This window comes from Centropristis striata, chromosome 12 (assembly GCF_030273125.1).
Source record: "Centropristis striata isolate RG_2023a ecotype Rhode Island chromosome 12, C.striata_1.0, whole genome shotgun sequence".
In the NCBI taxonomy this organism is placed as follows: domain Eukaryota; kingdom Metazoa; phylum Chordata; class Actinopteri; order Perciformes; family Serranidae; genus Centropristis; species Centropristis striata.
In genome coordinates, this window is record NC_081528.1 from 22,807,705 (window position 1) to 22,821,843 (window position 14,139).

The window sequence follows — 14,139 nt, forward strand, 5'->3', positions numbered from 1 at the left end:
GAGAGTGAGAGTTTCACTAATGCACTATGACATTGCTGTATAGGAACATCACGCTTCATCTCCTGCTTACAATAATGTATGTGAACTCATGAACATTACAGATTCACAATTTATTTGCATCACTGCAGTGACTATGGATACGGGGACAATAAGAGATGAGATGTACATCAAGTTCAGTTGGAAGGATTGTTTTACTGAATATAGAATGCAAAGCCAGTGTGATTTTACAGGCCGGTCTCAAACACTCTTTATAGGTTTTCCTCTGAAAAATAATGCACTGAAATTCGCAGAAAATCCTCATATTGTGAGCCAGGCGACAGTGCTTATTTGTTAGCATTTATGACAGGAGCAACAGGAGCTAAGCCGACAGTGGGGCTACGCTGTCAATGTAAATACCATTCAAATCCTTTGATGCTGGGTTGCAATTCAGAAGACAAACAAGACTTTGACCCAGGAGACCGCTGTTTGTGTCCCATTTGAAACCAGCTTACTTCATGTGAACTTCTGTACCTGAATGAGTCAACATCAGCTTTTACTAGAGGTGTACAGAGGCATCATTATCATCATCATCAAAGTTAAAAACACTGCATACAATAGTCCACCTTCTCTTGCTCTCTCATCAAAACCTTTACTACCACTGTGTACATGCAGCAAAATACTACTTTTATATTTTAGACCGTCATTGCAATTTAAATGGCGGATATCACACTCTGGTGGGAGGGAGGGGAGGTGGATGAGTCGAAGAAACATCACACTTTCATCCAGGATTCATGTCGCGTGTGAAAACAAAATTAAATTACCTTTTTTACATAACTTCTGTGGCTCACATCCCCCTCATAACTACTTCACTTCCGACATTTACATGCATTTATTTTCTGTTTAAAATTGTCTTTTATAATGCCTAACTAGTTTTTTGCCGTAAACCTATGCAGGTAAAATGGATGTTGGTAGGGATGTATTACTCTCACTCACACACACATACACACGCAGCTCACGGTACTGCGGATTGTTTTAAAAATAGCGCACACACATCATTATAGATACATGTATTTGCAGTTGTAAAAAAGGCTGCCGTTTCTGTGAATTTAGGCCACAAAACCACTGATCTAGGCTTAGGTATGTAAATACGTATGTAAATGCTGGAAGTGAAGTTTTTACGAGGGTGATGTGAGCCATGAAAGTTACGTAAAAAAAGTAATTTCATTTTACTTTCACACGAGACACGAACCCCATTTTCCTGAGTAAAGGTCCGCTGTTTCTTCCTTGTTCCTTCCCTTCCTCCCGACCCGAGTGTGATATCCACCATTTAAACTCCACATCGCCGTCAATCATTACTACTACATCCGCAAGATGGTGGTGGAGGACAGTGTAAAATGTAAAACTTGTATTTTGCTGCCTGTAAAAATGCCTTATATTGACTTTTTTGAGGGAAGACCAGTCTTGAACATACAGTTTATCTTGACTTATATGCCATGAAGTCTCACATGAGCAGCAAAAGTAAAAACACTAAAGGACGGTCATAAAACCATAAAGTAATAAAATAACAGGGTAACCCAAAAGGCCAAACACACCTGCCCTTAAGACACAACTGCTCCAGTCAATAAAACGTTGATGACTATGAGCTGCTTCTCCACTGACAGACAGTCAGTTACAAAACATCACATCCACCTCACCAAAAGCAATGCAATCTATTGAATTATAACCCAAAAATGTTTATCAATCTGCCCCCAGTACTTTCGTAGGAATGTAGTTACTGGGACCCAGACTCTGTTTCAAAACTTAACAAGTTTGTTTTGTTTTCTAAACCTAACCAAGAAGTCTAATATCACAATGTTAACAAAGTGTTAACAAAGTGTTTAAAACTGTGGTCAAGCAACTGTGCCACAATGTTAAATGGAATGGTCAAACTTTGGAGGATATTAACTAATGTGTGTATGTTTTCCTAAGATACCAACGAACCCATTCATAAAAATATGATGGCAATTGATGTTCTACTGTGATGCTATGGACATAAGTGATGTATTTTATCTTTACACCACCAAAATATCTGCTATTTTCATAAAAAATGATCATGCAATATGTACAAGACCTGCTCCTCTAAGCAAATATTTATTAATGCTGTATTTGCTAGTTCTGCACACACAGTCTAGAGAGAGATGAGATCATATTCACAGCTAGCATTTGATCAGAAAGATTGATTTCCTGTTAAGACTCTGCTCCTTAATTACCTTATGAATCAAGTATAACACTCTTCAAACTAATAAACAACCGATGTCGTTATTTGATTCAGCCTGTGATGGCATGTGCTGGCAAGAAGACAAAAATCTGGAAAGCCTGATACATTTGATACTTCCTGTCAGACACGTAGATAAGTCTAAAACTGAGTGGGATGAAGATAACAAGGCAAGGCAATGGACTGGCATCAGGCCACTTCATCTTTCACTCTCTGTCTTTTTCCAATCTCTCTCTGTCTTAACTGTATCATTCTCTTTTCCCCTCTTATCTCATCATCTATCTTTTTGTCAGCTTTCTCCCTTTTTTTTTACAATGCGAACACATCTGTTCAGCCCTTTCACTGCCACTGTTGTGAAGTGAGCGATGTTGCCTTAAGCCCTAAAACATCAGAGAAGCCAAAAAGCAGGACAGTAAATGAGAATATATTCTTAGGAGCGTTCCAAGGGGTTCTTAGCCACTGCCCACAGATAGCTGTTAACATCATTTTTCATTGTTGGAAACATTTCCCCTGCAAGGACAAGTCTAACTTTGTAAAGCACATAAATGATAAACCCCTCTAACTTCACTTTTGTCAGGCATTGACAGATTTACAGTAATTCTCCTTATTGCAGTTTTGCTGAGCATAAGACATCGTTCTGAATTGTATCACAATGGCAGTGAAGGTTATTATCAACTCTTTAAAACTGCACTTTCACAACAATGTTATAAAATAGGAATGATGGTAAGGGTTTGAGGTCATTCTATTGATGTGCAAGAGACCACTTAACAGCATAATTCAAGCTCACTGGAGAGGCGCCTCTTCTTTTTTCCTATGATGAAAAGCGATTAGGCAATACGACACCTTTGCCATTCCTTAATGCAAATCCTCCATTCAGCCCAATTAGCCTTTCTTCCAGAGCGCACACTTCTATTGAAGCTGTCAGTTTGAGGAGTATTAGCCTTCACAACCTGTGTTTGTGCTTGAGGTCCCGAAAAAGTTGTGTCTCTCTCAGCACTGGCCATTGACTTCCAGTCAAAGGATTTTAAAGTGATCAGAAGTGCTTCTCTAAAATTGAGGACTGAAGAGTGAAAAATGTCAAGAAGATATAGTCACTGTACTTAAGTTTCATACAAGATCTACACAGGATGGTTGTTCTCTGCCGAACATACCAAGATCTCCAACCTAACCGACAGAATAGACCATTCGTCAATACCACCTATAATGACACATAGCGTTTGTGAAAATGAGCATTTCACGGCTCATGGTACCGCAGATTGTTCTAAAAATAGCACACACGTCATTATACAAACACTTATGGTTTGCAGTTGTAAAAGGCTTCAGTTTCAGTTAATTTAGGCTACAAAACCACTGACCTAGGTTTCGGGCAAAAAACTTCCTGGTGATTAATTTCCTTCTGGGTGAAAGTCTGCTGTTTCTTCGACCGGTCCACCTCCCTGAGTGTGGTATCCACCATTTAAAATCGCCGTCAATCATTACTACTATGTCTGCAAGATGGCGGTGGGGGAGAGTGTAAAACATAAAAGTCGTATTTTGCTGCATTTACAAATGCCTTATATTGACGTTTTTGAGGGGAGAGCAGTCTCGAACATACACTTACTTGACTTAAATGCCATCAGGCCTTTTAAAAGATGGTTTGAACAGTAAATAAATGTACGTAAATGCTGAAAGTGAAGTAGTTACAAGGGTGATGTGAGCTGCAGAAGTTACGTAAACAACACAAGTACGTAAAAGTAATTTACTTTTCTTTTCACACGGGACATGAAACCAGTTCTTCTGGGTAAATGTAGTTTCATTCAGAGTTGACTTGTCTAAGTCAATTAATGAGCAATCCAACTAAATACTTTTGCTGTTGAGCAATAACAATTTACTGTATAACAGAAGTGGATGTAGCTACCATGACATTACCCTGATTTAAAACCCTGTGTTTTGCACAATTAACTTCCATGAACCAAAAACACTGTGAAAAGGGCAAAGTTCTGAGAAGAAAACACAGATGACACTTAAAACAAGTTCACAGCTATTTAAATGTATGTCAAGTGTCCCAGGTTATTTGGGACCGCACACCATTTTTATCCTTTGTCCCATATCCCACATACTGAGAAATGTCCCACATTTTACTTACCTAGGAGTACCTGCAGGGCGATTCTCAAAAGTTGTCTTCCTTTTTGTTTTAGGGGTATTTTTTGGGAAATGATGTGCCAATCTATGGATGCATGGGTTTTTTTTTCATAAATGTAGATTATGTTTGAAACCGTGTTTCGAATAGGAGAAAAGTGGCCACCCTCTCACTCTGCGTGTCTCCATTACAAGTTAGCCCCCAGAGGGATTTAGAGACTCTGGAGGCCTCGGGCTGGTTAGTTGCTCGTTAAGGGGAATAAGAATGAGTTGCTGGATTGGTCTCCAGTCGTTTTCTTGAAAAATAGTCGCTAAGGGGATCTAAAAAGTCGCTAAATTTAGCAAAAAGTCGCTAAGTTGGGAACACTGCCTGCCGGCTTTTAAAAATGGTGTGTGTTGTTGTCGTGTAGAATACTACGTCACATCCCGCTTAGCGATCTATCAATCAGTAACCAGGCTGTTTTCAGGGGAGAAAAAAGACCCTGCTCTTCAACAGGGATGGAAAAAAAGTCCCGACAAAAGTCTGCTCCGGACTGCTCTTATTCAAATTAGGGGCGTTTCGGCAAGTGAGACCCGACTCATTCCGGATATTGCCAGGTAGTGGAAACAGATCAGATGGAGTTTGGAAGTTCATTCCATCACGGAGGAACTATGATTACGAGACAGAAAAGGTAACAGCAGTTGCAATAAATAGATGTAACAGTTAACATACCATAGATGACTACCAATCTTAGAGTCTTAGGACTGTGGTAGGAAGCTAGCACCAGGCTTTTTTTTTTTTTTTTTCAGACAAATCAACAGCAGAAATCTTTAGTTTTTAAGTTATTGGGGATTTCCACCGGACACGTTACAGCAGCAGCACGTCTCCACAGCGTTTTTGCTGCGTCTGTCAATTCACACCGGGTGCGTTACAGCAGCAGCACGTCAGTTTAGCGAACCGGCCGTATACACGCGAGATAACGAGATCACGCGATAATCCTGACCATACGGGAGACCGCAAGATCCCGTGATAAATTTTAAACTCTATTTATACAGTCTATGGATAAACTGTGTGTATAAAGTAAACAACAACAACAAAAAACCAACTTACTTTGCTTCTCTGAGGTGAAAGATATGTTGATCTGACCATCTATCCTTATAAAAACAATATGTTATGTCATAAATGATTGTATGATGTTCCACTTCAACAATCAGTCTCTTGTCGTCCGTGTCGCCGATCCTCTGAGACCCTTTGATTGATTGATTGCTGATCTGGTGCCCCGGTCATAACATAATGTTGATGTGAAGTAGTTTTAGGCTGCATGAACTGCGTATTGTGTTTTATTTTGAAAGGGGCGGAAGTGTTTTACGCTGATTCTGAGTCGGACTTCCTGTCTGGTGCGATCTGCTCTGTTGAGATTCACGCGATTTGGCATTGCTCGCGGAGAAATAGAAGTCCTACCTAATGCTCGCGTAGAGACGCTGACGCGACGCTGCAGTAACGTTACGCTACGCGCCCGGTGGAAATGCTCTCATTGATTAGAGTGTTACCTATTTGCAACGCTGACGTGACGCTGCAGTAACGCGCCCGGTGGAAATCAGGCTTTAGATAGACAATAAATAAAAGGTTTAGGACCACTCTTAGCACTGGTTACATGTGTGACATTATTCCACACTGTTGATATGTTGGAATCATCAAACAATCAAATTTCATTTATATAGCACCTTTCAAACAAACCCAGTGTAATTCAAAGTGCTTTACAGATTGGAAACAACAACAACTTTGAATAGTTAATAAAAGAACATGGAGACTGGAGAATCTTGTCATCCTAATTGCTACACCTCAATGCAATCTAACTTATTTTTATAACCTGCAGAGTCGCCCCCTGCTGGTCATAAAAAAAGAACTGCTTAGATGCTAGTAAAGAACAGATTAGCTGTCATTTTGTGGAAGTATGCGCTGCCTAGGAAGTAATTGTTATAATTGTAACTTTTTGATACATACTATGAGCAGATGATTACTCATTCCAAACACTGTTTTATGTAGATTTTGCTTGTTCTCAATACCCATCCATGTAGCATAAGAGTATGATTTTACATTCTTCATCCATTTTCTTCTGTTTAGAATTGAAATGATGATTAAGCTACATAGTGTCTGTTGTAAATCCTGGATTTGTGCTGGCGTCTTCCCTTAAAGCTGGTGTTTCCATCATGAATGCTTTTCCTGGCTGTGACCTTGTCAGCGCCTTGTCTGTCTGTCAGCTAGCTGCACTAAAAAGGCTAAAGCAATCTGGCAGCCTCCCCCGGATAAAAGGGAGGGGGGGTGGCAGCAGAAACAAGGGTGGAGGAGGGATGAGGGAGATGTGACCTTTCTACTTCCACAGAATTGTTTTAAGGTAAACAGCCTTTCAGAAATGAGCCAAACGACAGTTTGGCACACACCGTACTAGAGAAGGAGTGTATGCCTGATCTCATTCATCAGCATTCTGGAGATTTCTTATCCTTATATTGGCGTTTTTTCTTTCAAATTCTCAAATTATTCAGGTAGACTCTTATAAGGAATACCACCGTGTTGTTTTCTGATGTTCAAGTATATTAAAAAAGAAGTCGACTTTCTTTAAACATTAAGTTGATATCTTTGGTTAATGATCTTTCATTAATAGCTAACTAGCTATGAACCAGTATAAGCTATCCAGTTATTATGACTCAAGAACTCATGAATATATTTGCACTAATATTACTAATATATATACTAATATTTTGTTTCTGTCCTCTCTGGCATCTGACAGACAGCAAAGTAAGATTTTAATTGTAATTTCTTTTAATCCAAAGAATAAAAAAAGCAACACAGGAATGTGAAAAGCTTGAACTTCAAATCAAAGCACGTGAGAGCTAAACCATTTTATTTATTTATTCCAGTCTTTGTAAGTAACTTGAGATTTCGCTCATTTACGACCTCACCAGAATATGGTGGTGTGTCCTTTTGAGTCAAACACAATGCATACTGATGATGTCCTGCCTTACCAAGGTCAACGCCACAGCACTGGCGGCTAATGCCACAGCTTTTGCAATGTAAAGGCAGTCTCTAAAAACGCACCGAGGTCTCCATCTGTGAGTGGCGGGGGGTAATGGGAAAGGCTCCGGAGAGGTCACGTATATGCACAGCATCAGCAGTGATGACTTTATTGAGACACTCTTGCGGAGACAAAAACACACAATCGCTCCCTCCGTCTCTCTCCCTCACACACACACCTACACACAGACAGGGTGGGCGCTCCCTCAACCAGAAAGGAGACTGAGATTGGAAATAAAGACCATCCTCTGTGTCTGAGGACTGTGAATGGGAGCAGTAATGTTTTCAATTTGAGCCCTGAGAGCAATAATGGAGCTCATTCTACACCACCTAGATACTGTAGTACTGTTCGCCTTAAAGCTTTAGGATTCTATCATCCTTCACTCTCTCAATTCTTCTACTTTTTCCCCCTCTGTGTGCTGTTCATGAAGGGATTAATTTGTGGGATAAGAAGACGGGGGTCTTGTTGAGTAAAAAAAAATGAGGAGAGAAGAGAAAAAGGATAAATGGATGAAGAGGTGAGGGGTAGATGAATACGCCTGCGTTTGACTTGGGATGTTATTCAAACGTATTTGAATGACATCTGCTCCAAGCTGTTTCATTCATTCACACAGTATAAGAATTCAATTTCACAGCAGCGATTGAGTCTTGGGGGGGCAAGTGTCCTTTATCTCTCAGTGTTAACATGCTAAGAAGTGCTGGAAAAGAAAGGGTAAATTCATTTGTGTCGTGAAATGTAATCCAGGTTATTGTTTCAGCCTCTGAGCATCCACAAGTATCCTTTAAAAGACTTTTAAACACTCACCAGGGAAATAATGCTGCGAGATCTAACTGCTGAGCCAAAGGCAATTGTGAAATATTCAGATGTGAAAAAACGTGATTACCTGTGTTGACTTGAATATATTGATATTAGAAATGCTTGTTTACCCTTGAAGACTGCTCCGTTAGTGCTCAGTGAAAAGGAATTCATAAAGTGCAGCAGCGGTACCAAAGGTGTCGTATAACCTGATCTGAGAGAGAAAACTTACTGTAAGATGGAAACTGGAATGTCATCAAATAAAAGTCCCAAGGACGCCATGGAAGAGTCCTTTTTTTTTTTTTAGAACAACAAAGTGGTCACAATGTCACGGCTCCACGTTTCCATTCACGGCTACTACGGTCCTTACATCTGACGAAAGCGTGTGCAACTACAGGGACGTGGTAGTCCATCTGACCTTTAAGAAATGGATCTAAGAAGACAAAAGTGTGAAAAGAAAGAGAGAGAGAGGCGACAGAAGGAGAAGCGAGATGAGATTCTTTTAAATGAATATACAATGACAGTCTCCTCACTCAAAACACTGTTAAATCTGCGTGTCTGAATTTCTTGCTCCATCAATCAGAAACAAAAGCCCAAGTCTGTGTAGACAAATTTAAGCGCTGATGCTTTTCAGTTTTGCCCTTTATGTCCATTTCTCACCAAACAAAGAGACATCGGGGCATCATCAAGAAACGCTTATGTGTGTTTTTTTTCATGCCCATCAAATAACAAAGACTACTTGTCTGCATCCCTCCGTGCTTATCATTGTGTTGCCAACAAGTTAATCCATTTGCCTGCTTGCCTGGAAAAAGCCAGCATGTTTTAAACTCAAATGCTGAATGCATTTTTATCGACATAATTATTTAAACATTCTCTTTATGTTAGGAATACATATGAATTTCATCTTTTCAAAATTGCAAAGCATTGCCACTTCTAAGACTTAAACTAAAAAGCAACGAACAAATGAACAAAGAGCAACATTGAACAGATCAGATGATGCTGGTGATGAGGGACCGGCGTCCTTGTGGGTGTTTGTGTCCGAAAGAACATGCAGGTGCACTTCACCTCCACTTTTAATAGTGTGCCAATATTGGAAAGATATTTCTGCATGCATTTTCAAAGGATGGCTGATCTTAAGCAGCTATCCATCACTGGACTATGACCGACACACAAGGTGCATTTAGATTGGACTGCAAGGACACAGCCGAGGGGAGCCACAGTCCCCGACATGTGAGGGATCCGGTGTGGAGGTAGAGTATAGATTATCACCATGAAAACGCCTTTCTTTGATGAGACTACCGTTAACTTATCAGGCAGTTACTTTATTTTTAGGCAAATTTAGGGAGTGTAAAAAAAATTGTTGGGGCGGCAAAGAAATTAGTTTGAACTAGCAGGAAGCACAAGGCATGTTTCTATTCTGTACTTTTCCCACTAGTGAGCTGCTATGGGTCCACAACCACAACATAACAGCATGATTTTTAAAAGAAATAAGCAGAGCAGACTGAGACGAGAGAATCGAGACCAATAAAACAAAGTAGAGAAGACGATGGACAAAGGAAAAAGTGTTTGGACTTGCCGCGTTGGTCAAAATTGTAGCTGAATAATCACAAAGTGTCGCAGAACTATTTATGTCACATTTGAACTCCGTTGGTTAGCCGCTACAAAAGTACCTGTATTGAAACAGAGGCCGAGGGGAACTAACTAGTGGGCGTAGCCAAAACACTCAGCCCCTTTCCAAAAAGTACTCAGTGGAAACACGTCTACAGACTGTATAAAGAAGTGGACACACCATAACATCACCCATTGGTTTGTGAACCACAATTCTGAAGCCTTGAGTTTGTCACTTTGGCTGTCACTATCTCAATGTTTTGGAACAAGAAGTGCCCATATTTGGATGAGAGAGTGGTTACCAGTCCATCTAGCTAGCTAGCTAGCTTTTTTAGCAAGGTGCATCTGTAATTCGCTTAAACAGTGATTATAATTGGAATGCTAATTTTGGCTAGCGAAAAACAAAATTAACATATTGAGTAAAAATAACTTTTTTAGGGAACCAAAATGTTACAGTTAACATTGATGAAGTAAAAACACTTGATTAAGTAAAAACACACTATAAATGTCTAAAAGTTCAAAGACAAAAGGACGGAAAACACCTAAAAACTAGTTTCAGCTATTTAAGAGTACACAGTGCCATGTATACATATTGCTACACCTCCATCCTAATTAACAGGTCGCCATGGCATCAACTTGTCAATCACAAGGTAGCCACGTCCCTATGCATTCTCTGCTTTATCATCTATTTTGCTATAATACCATAATTTAAAAATGAGCATAATGCTGTATTGAAAAAATACTTGAAACTAGCAATTGAGAACATAAACTCACGAGGAAACTGTTTACTGACGGAATAAATCGAGTGAGAAGTAGGGTCATTTTCTCATAGACTTCTATACAATTGCACTTCATTTTGCAGCCAGTGGTCGTCCCCTGCTGACCATTAAAGAATGCAGGTTAAAGAACTTCCAAATTAGCTTCACTTTTCAGTCATGGCGATGATGTCCTCTTCTGGCAGGAAGATTTTGTTAACTTCTCCTCATTGCAGATTTATTCTGAATAATAAAAATGCCAATATACTGTAGTTAGATCACAGCACAGGGATCATAATGTTCCATCAAAGTCAACACCTTCAGTCTCCATCAGAACAGAAAGCTGAGCTACGGGAATGTGTTGTGAGCCAATAATCTAAGTTTCACAAATTGCCAACCTTTTTCAAATAATAGATGAAGGTAGATGAAATATGTTGACAGTTTGGAACCATATTCAGTTCATTATTGTTCTTCAGTCTATTGGCCAAGAACCACATCATATGTGTGAAAAACCAAAGGTTATCTGTACAATGAGGGCATGTGCTGCCCTGAGCTGTCTTTGTCTCTCCTGCACTTTGATGAGCAGAGAACATTTAATGACTTATGAACATGGAAATATATATTGAGAGCAGAACAAATACTGAACTATTTACAACTGTCATTTGCACAAAACATGTCAATGGGGCCGTAATGTGTTTCGGGAGCTCTGGCTGATCACTAACCTGCTGTTTGGCTCATTTTCTGTAACCAGTGTGGCATTAAATCATAGTTGACGCAAGCTAGCAAGCTAACTATCTAACTAGTGGATGGCTAGCTAGTTAGCTAGCAAGTTTGCTAATTCTGACATGCTTTAACGCTACACTGGGTACAGAAAATAAACCAAATAAAGTTGTCATTCTTCTTGTAATAGCAATCTGCCTACACTGTGACAAGAGTGTATGGGTGAAGCATCAAGTTGTTAAATTGAACTCATTCAGTAGCTAGATCTAAAAATGCTTCGTATTACCTCACAAGTTGTGTGGTCCTCACGTCAGTAAGTCCACAACTTGCAGCAAAATTGTTTTATACCGATTTGGTTTTTTTTAACAACGCGTCATCATACTGGAAGTCTCTATATTAGAGGTACTCCGCATTGGCACTGAAGTAGACCCCGAATTGTCAAGGAAAATGGTTAATTATTGCTGTGTTTTAGGTTGTACAAAAAGGTTAGACCGAGAAAGACTTTTGGAATATTATCAACCTCCAAAAGCGATTAAAAACCAGGCAGAATGCCAGAAGTTATCAGAGGAAAGGAGGAGCTTGGCAAAGGTCACTTACTCTTTTCAGGTCAGTGAAATGTTGATTGCAGTGGCTCATAACAAATTTTCTTGTGTAATGATAATAATATTTTTAATAGTAAATAGTAAAAACAATTATTGATTTACTGTTTGCTTATTTTACTGTTAAGCACTCTGAAAGGACACTGGCTATTTTAAATGTGCTAGATACAAACAACAAAGCTGACATTGACATAATATATTTCATATCAAGCTGCCGCATTTATGACTTCTGATCGTTCTTAAAATGTAGAGCCAACATTCCAATCCGGGTTACCGCCCAGAATGTGACATTGGTAAAAACCCTCCTCATTTTCCGACATCTGCAGTATTTGTATGTCATTATTTATAGCACATGTAAAGCTTTACACATCTAATACAAATAATCTTTGTCTTTATTATACAGAATTCTCTTCAGAAAATATCACTTCAAATTGCTGTCTAAGTACTGCTCCATTATTACATCAAGGTTTAAATAAGAGTACATCATCTTAAATCATATATGCATACTCAATTATGGAAACATTGTGTGATTTTTATTTTCTATATATACTTGAGATACTGGGAGGAGGGTGTTGACATTTTCCTTCATCAAGCGGAGAGACCAAAGAAAAATGAAAGTTTCAGCCCCTCCTCCACACCCTAGTACTTTTCATACAGTGCCTTAATTATACCCTTCAATGCATTTCAAGCTAGATTAATGTTACCGAGTTGTCAACATATAAAAGTCGACGAAGACGACATTTTTTGATTGACGTTTGTGACAAGAAAGCTCCTCAAGTAAACATGTGATACACGCATATTGCTTATTCACTCTCATCACACCTATGAAAATCCTATTTAACCCGACTTGACAGCTCCAAGGACCATTGCAGAGGGTGATGGCAGCTGGTTAAGCCTGCGGAGGATAAAGGTGATTTGCAAAAAAAACAACAAAAAAACACAAACAGATGCACCTCCTAAGTGCTAAAAAGGGGAGCGGTAATGAAGGCTCGTGTTCATTTAGGCCTCCTGTCTTTTTCCAGTGGGGGCAAAGACAGGACAGCTTCATCAGGCTTTTTTTCCCCCCAGGTCCAGAAGCAGGAGGATGTGTGTGCCAACGCTGTGATGGCCGGCAGGTTTATCTAAGCTGACAGAGATGAATCTCCCAGCAGAGGGCTGGGCCTGTTCAGCTGTCCTGCTGAGGGGAGCCCACACCATGGCTGACATTAAATTATTTCAGGAGGTAATTAGTCTTCTGTTTTTCACCAAGATGCCAAACACTCTCGATCTCATGCTCTCGTGCACACGCCCATGTCGCCCGTAGGCCTATAGCATAGTCAGAGAGAGATTAAACCAGAGAATACGCATTCAAAAAAAACTTTTCACTTATAAGTAGTCTAATAACTTTTCAGATGAGGATGGAAAATAGGTGTAAAAAATGTGTCACTGAGTGTGAACCACAGTTATTATTCAGAATAAAATCATTCCATCGCCCACTTTCCTTCCCAGTTAAATTTTCACTTTCTAATTTGGTTAATGACACAAAACAAAAGAGTGCACTGTCTGACTTGATGGCAACACACATTACTAACTTCAGTTGTTCAATCAGCAGACCTTCGGAGAGGAGTGCTAAAGATATGATCACAACTCAACAGAGGTGTTAGACTTTTCTCTATTTTCTCTCTCTCTTCCCGATGCTCCATCTTTTTTTTTTTTTTAACCCTGCATCTGAATTGAAATTAATGTTGATGCCCTATCAAGGAAAATATGATTTGGCTGTCACATTATGAATATTGTTGCCTTTATGGACTATATTATGCAAAGTCATGCAAATTAGATACGCAGCTATCAGAGAAAACAACCCTTAATTTTGTCCTTCTGCTTTTCTTGTGTTTAGCGTGTAATGTGGTTATGTGTGCTGCCAGCAAATGAAAAGTCACTTTCATGGCATATTATTTTCTCATGTCGCTCGCTGATCAAGTGGTCCATCCATTACCACCACATCATCCCAAGACAAACAAACAGAAAGCCTTTTTGTACATAAACTTTCTCACAAAGAATTTTGAAAACTTCCCTAAAAAACACATAGCCCTGAACCATGACTCGACTGTTTTTTGTTTGCTAGTTAATGAACTTGTTGACGTGATGAATGCCTTTTAAAATTATATCATCCCTCTCTCTCATTCCGGCTACTGGAAAACACACAGCACGGCACAGTAGTTTACAGTTACTTAGATCAGCCTGTGGTGCCGTTCTCTCATTCAGTGGGTCATTTGAGG